This window comes from Arachis stenosperma, chromosome 3 (assembly GCF_014773155.1).
Source record: "Arachis stenosperma cultivar V10309 chromosome 3, arast.V10309.gnm1.PFL2, whole genome shotgun sequence".
NCBI lineage: Eukaryota > Viridiplantae > Streptophyta > Magnoliopsida > Fabales > Fabaceae > Arachis > Arachis stenosperma.
In genome coordinates, this window is record NC_080379.1 from 34,942,977 (window position 1) to 34,949,347 (window position 6,371).

A 6,371-nucleotide genomic window follows, 5' to 3' on the forward strand; every position below is an offset into this window, starting at 1 on the left:
TATTCATATTAAAATAAAAAAAATATGTTTTAACTATTTTTATTTTTTTAAATTATATAAAGTATTTAAAATAATTATTTTTATTAATAAATATATATTATTTCTAAATTTATTTTAAGAATATAAATTAAAAATAAGATTTCACACAGTTGACACTTAATGGTATTTAGATGTGTCTTATAAGCGTTTCTAGAGAAATATTTTGTATTTTTTATTAACACATGATTGGACACGTATGTTGAATAAATGTCAGAGGAGTATTGTGTAAATAAGGCACCATTTGGTTGAAGTCTGTGTATGCCAAAGACAGAGACATGGGAGGGCGTGTTCTTTGTTTGTACGCGAGACACAAACTAAGATAGACATGGTGACACTTATATACCCATAAAAAACATGTATTTTGTGTCTTTCCAATTAGCTAAGACACTAATTTTTAAGTTGAGACACAAAAAATTTTTACCATTTTATCCCTTTAACCTAATATTTTTTCTTCAACCATTTTTCATTTCCTCTCTCAGCCTCCATATTCTCTCTGTCCATTGTTGTTGCCCGATTTGTGCTTCAATGGCGTCGCTTCCATCCTCTCTCTAGCAGTGCTGTTTGTCTTCAGTGCTGTTTGTCTTCTGTCTTCTCCTTGCAGGTAGCATCACAGCAAAGAAGAAAGTCTTTCTACCTCACCCTTCGATCAACATCAACAACGACTGTTGTCGGTCCTGTCCTTCTTCCACCTTTTCTCATTTTCATCTTCTTTTTATTCTTCTCTGCCTCTTTTTTTTTCATTTACGTTGTTGCCTTGTTCTACCTCAGATTCAATTTGTATTTGTTTTAAAAAAAATTTAATAAAAATTTGAATGTTTTTATTATTCAATTATAATGTTATTGAAGCACTTTTCACTACAAGCTTTTTGTTTATTTGTGGCAGTTTTTTTCTTATTTGTGGAGGTTTATAACCCCCACCAAATAGTTTGTGGAGGTTTCTAAAACCCCCAAAATTTGAGGTGCCACAAGGTCTTTTGTGGGGGGTTTTTAAAAACCTCCACAATCTATTCAGTGGAGGTTTTATATGTGTTTAGTGGGGGTTTTATATTGGACTTTTGTGACAGTTCTTGGTCAATATTTGTGACGGTTTAAAACCCCCACAAAAAGACTTTTTCATTTTAAAAATAATAGCTATTCGTGGAGTTTTCAAACCTGTCAATATAATTTTTAAAAATTAATCTACACTATTATTACACTACTAATAATTTATTATTAAAAAGAAATATTTAATAGACAATATAAAATTAAGGACTGCATGAGATGACATAACTATAGAATATTCATTGGTTAATAACCATGAAACTGCATGAGATGACATAACCATTTAATAGACAGAAGCTGCATGAGATTATAACTATAGAATATAACTATAGAAGAGATTATAACTATAGAATATTACTCCATGTAGCTGCATGAGATGACATAACCATCAATAGACAGAAGAGCATATCTTCAACCGCAAATAAAGTTAAGAAACTAGAAACACACTATACAAATGCCACATGAGAGTCAAATCCCAGAAACACACTATACAAATTACAGCTATAATGTACAAACCATCTAAGTTCTAGAGTTATTAAACATTTCTTCAGCTGTTTTGCACTGAGAATAGTAGCAGAAAGCCACAAAACTACAAGTTGTTAGATTGTTCCATGATAAAGTAGTACAATGATAAGAAACTAGAAACACACTATACAAACGCACAAAGTTAAACCAGGTCCCATTTTGCAAGAACGAAATGAAGATAAGGTTCACTTGATGAAATATTGAAACATAAACATAAACAAACAAAATCACTAGTAACTAAAATGTGTGTATTTATGTATATAAATGAAGATGCATGCCTTTTGTTGCTGTCTCTTGAGTCTTGCATTCTTTTCCAGCAAGTGATCCACTTTAAGTTGCAACTCGCTCGTATATGCCTGAAATAATACACAGCAAAACCAAAAAAAAAATTAAGACTTGAAGCAAAAAACAAAAGAAAAGAACCAAAGAAAAAATTGTACCTCATAAAAGTATATAATGAAAGTTGTAAACAGAGTAAGAATGTAACATGCTAACAATGAAACAAATAATATATATATATATATATAGTATATTAATTCAACATCTGAAAGATATGAATAACCTGTCTGGTGTGTGCTCAAAAGAGTCTGTACTATCTCCCAATTCTTGAAAAATTTTCAAGGGTGTTTGGGGGTTAACTGAATGAAAATCCAGTTGAAGTTTCTCAACAGACTCATTCAGAAGCCACGAATGAAACTTTGATGGCTCAGAATGTTTATTGGGAGAGGGTGACACTTTCAGTTTCTCAAATGTTTTTCGAAATTCAACAGGTGTCCCTGGTAAAGTACCACAGGCTTTAAGAAACTTGGCCTGCAATTGAAAATACGTAATTAAATATAATCCATCTAAACTAAGACAATTTTTAATTTGGATGTATTTGGACAGTGCACCAGTATATCATGATGATACACTATTCTTTAAAATGTTAGTACAAAATTGAAGGAGTGATCAATGAGTTATAAAAAGTAAAGTTTGAATAAAGTTGATGAAACAAACGAGGTTCCAAATTAAGGTTATTACACGCTGCTTGTAGTTGACTAGTTCCTGGTATGTGTTAATACTAAAGATTAAGAAATTCTCAGACTAATCCATTTTACACTTCAAGCCCTTCTCTTCTCTCCATTAATCTCAAAAATCAAACCAGCAACACACCTTAGACTCCATTCCCACCACTCCACTCCCTTATCTACCATAATTTCAAACATATCCCAAGGGTTTATAAATTCACAACATACACTTGTCCAATAGAACTCAGACACGCAACTGGATTCATTTTTATTCTTATAGCCTAATAGAAAATTAATTATGCTTCCCTCAATGCCCCACTTAGGGGAAACTAGGTTTTGAAACTGAAACAGGTATAGACTTGAGTATCTAAGAAAATTGAATTAATATATAAATAAATATACATAAGAAACTAAGAAAATGTAACAACAATTGATTGCACAATCTTCTCTCTCTTTTCAAATGTGAATCACATTATCAGTAAAAGAAATTAGAAAAAAAAATATACATAAAAAACTAAGAAAATGTAACAACAAAGAGAAAAAAAGCAATAGTGAAATACCTTGAGCTCGAAACACAGAGGAATAGCTGTTTCGAGATACCAGAACATCCTGAAAATCAATACCAATTTTCAAATTAGAACAAATAAAAAAATACATAAATTCAGCTCAATTCCACCATTTCAAATCCATCAATTTGAGAAAGCCGAGATTCAATCATCAATTAGAAGATTAAATCTGAGTTTCCACAATAACAATGATTTTCTTGAGAGATTCTTGAGAGCTAAGAGCCGAAAGGGAAAAAATTAAACTAAATTTAAGATATAAAAAAAGAAAAAGAAGATTTACGGTGGAACTAGAAGAGTTGGCGGTCAGGTGATGCGGCAACGATGGTTATCGTTGTTCCTGAAACACGCGAAGAAGCAACCCATTGCTCTGTTGAGCCTAAGCATAATGTTTCCATCTATACTTACAATCTGCATATAATTCAAAAATAGAAGAACCTATCAAATTTGGTGATGGCAATTTGTAGCTATTATTGTTGTACTTAGCAAACCTTACCTTCTCCAAAACAAGCTTATATTCTACCAGCTCGTTGTAGGTGTGTTGCAACTTCTAATTATTTGCCTTATTCTCAAGCAGACCAGCTTCAAGTTCTTTAAGTTTAACCTAGCCATGAAGAGAAGTTTCATTACATGAAATACAGTTCTTAAACAGAAAATTAAAGTGAGCAGGAAAAGTTTCAGAGCACATAACAACCTCCAAATGATCGATCAATACATGAATGTGAAGTGCTATTTTAGAACAGCAGAACTATGGTTCATTAGTGTTTTACTTGACTTCTCCCCAAAATTCTAAATCTAAATCACAAAAATGTCATGAACTAATATTTTTTGCATTGAGAATATACCGAATGGAAGTGTTTAACATCATCCTCGAAAATGTAAGAAGGAGTCAAGTCAGTCCCCTTGCCAAACCACCACTGCCTAGGTGCTCTGGGAGCATCTGTATAATGCAACAAGGTTACACAGTCAGTAGCAGCAAATTTATGCAGATACTTATTTGCAAGACAATTACCTTAGAAATTTACATATGTAAGATTTTGAGCTATATGACAGACAACAAACCTATTCTTTCATGGATGACTTTCTCCAAAGCCTCCAGCTTAATCAACCTCCTCTGTGGCTTTAATTTTGAGCTATTTGAATGTTTAGGAAGTTAGATTCTAAACTTTACAGGAAGCACAAAAAAACAAAGAAACATGAGTGATAGAAAATTAAGAATTTAAAAATCCTAAATTGAGGGAAAATGTTGAAAGATGTAAAAAGACCTAATGTAGCGCTGGTGAATGGACTTGGCTATACCAGACTTGAAGACGAGAGTACGGAGGCGGCGCCCGAGCAAGTTCTCGACGGTGAGAGAGAGGATGTAATCGAGCTTGTTCTGCGTCTCGTCGAAGAGGTCGTAACGGAACATCCTCAGAGGCTTGGGCGTTGCAACCAGATCTGGAGAGGCGATAAACCGCAATGGCGACGGCAGTGGCGATGGCGATGCGAGCTGTCTCTCCTCTCTGAATCTCTCGGTTTCGCTCTTCTCTCAGATCTCCTCAGCCATCGGCACTGAGTCTACGCCCAAACCATGCTCCGAGTGCTTCACATCCGCCGGAGCAAAAGCAGAACAAGTGGCAAAACCTGCTGGGAAAGACGACGCAGTAGCTACGCCGCGCGGATATGACGCGCCATAGTGAGAGGGAGCTGGCCTTGGGCTTCAGAGCTCTGGCATGGTGGCGCGTTGATGTAGGCTCAGATGCGGGTAAGTCGGCGGTGGCGGAATGAGTTGGAGATGCGGCATCGCTGTGTCTCCTCCATTGGAATCGAAAATGTTCTGTTTAGGGTTTTGGAGTGTTTCACCATTCTTTTTTTTTTTTGGTGGGTTCGTTTTGTTTGGATATGAGTTTTAACTATGCATAAAAAGTGGGAGTTGCAGCTGAGGCTTAGCTCAACTGGTAACACCATGCGCCTCTTAATATGCTGCACCCGGGTTCAAATCTTGGTGAGTGCACCAAGTATTGATTATGAACCCTTAAAATGTGTGTGAGTGAGTGTGTAGTGTGGGTGAGTTGTGATACCTAGGATTGGGGTTCTCCAATCCACTTGACCAAAAAAAAAAAAAAAAATGGGAGTTTGTCCATAATCATGATTGGGAGTTTGATAAATTGCCACAAATAAATTATTTTATGGAAGTTTTTAAAAACCTCCATTAAAAAACCTCCACAAACAACTAAATATCTTGTAGTGTTTGTTTATTTTATAAATAGTAAATTTCAGATTAAATTTTATTTGTGGTGTTCTTTGTTGTGGATGAGGTGATAATTTTTTCTATATTTGGATTGATGGAAATTTGTATTTGATATGCTAACTTTTAGCAATTTTGGGTAAATTTTTTATGTTTATGGAGTTGATTTTATTTTAGATAAAGAATTACCAAAAATTAAAAAAAAATCTGTGTTGATTTTGAAGATGGTGATGCCATGGTAAATTGTGATGATTTTCAAGGAATATGAAAAGGTATAAGTGGTGATGGTGATACAGGAATGAATTGGGTAAAATTGACTATTTAGTAAAATTGTGAGTTGTGTGTTCTGTCTATGTCTTAATTATCAAACAGAATGCAAAATTAATGTCTTCTTGTGTCTATGTACTCTTGTGTATTTGTGTCTATATCTTCATAATTTTAAGACATGAACCAAACACAGCCTAATATATCTAATATACATACATGACAACTCAAAAAAAAATCGGTACTTTATAGATTTTTAATAATGTATATAATTATTAGCACACAATATTAGAACAATAATATTGATTTAGTAATAGAAGTGTGAGACTTAAGGTTGTCTGAACTGGTACTGTTGTAATACCCTCACTACTAGAATATCATGCTTTCGACTGCGCCACTCTGATAGCAAGAAGTGTTACGACTACTTTATATACGTAATATTAAAATAGGAGCCTATGACTCGACACCATATCGCTGCACTTTTTAGAAAATCGGAAATAAAAGCTTTACCTTAAAAAAAACAAACAGGCATAAATTCATATACAAGACTTCTCACATAATAGCTTATAAAGTAATACACATATAAAACATACAACTCCTATCCCTCTTATAAAATTGTAATAACAAAGACGAGAAAAGAAAAATTATCTAATTTATACAATATTATATAAATCAAAACGCAGTATAACTCTTCATAATGCT

General features: G+C 33.7%; 1 long non-coding RNA gene across 4 annotated transcripts; it reads right to left on the reverse strand.

Moving 5' to 3' along the window:
• Positions 1-1,304: 1,304 nt before the first annotated feature.
• On the reverse strand, positions 1,305-5,036 carry LOC130968099 (uncharacterized). Of its 4 annotated transcripts, none has more exons than XR_009081513.1 (8): positions 4,475-5,036; positions 4,238-4,335; positions 4,021-4,115; positions 3,672-3,779; positions 3,459-3,586; positions 3,173-3,221; positions 2,168-2,415; positions 1,305-1,961 (listed from the first exon to the last, which is right to left on the reverse strand). It is a non-coding gene; the product is annotated as an uncharacterized LOC130968099 (long non-coding RNA). The 4 variants fall into 4 exon arrangements; XR_009081511.1 differs by having other exon boundaries at positions 1,306-1,961; positions 4,441-5,036; XR_009081512.1 differs by having other exon boundaries at positions 1,307-1,961; positions 4,238-4,308.
• Positions 5,037-6,371: the final 1,335 nt, after the last annotated feature.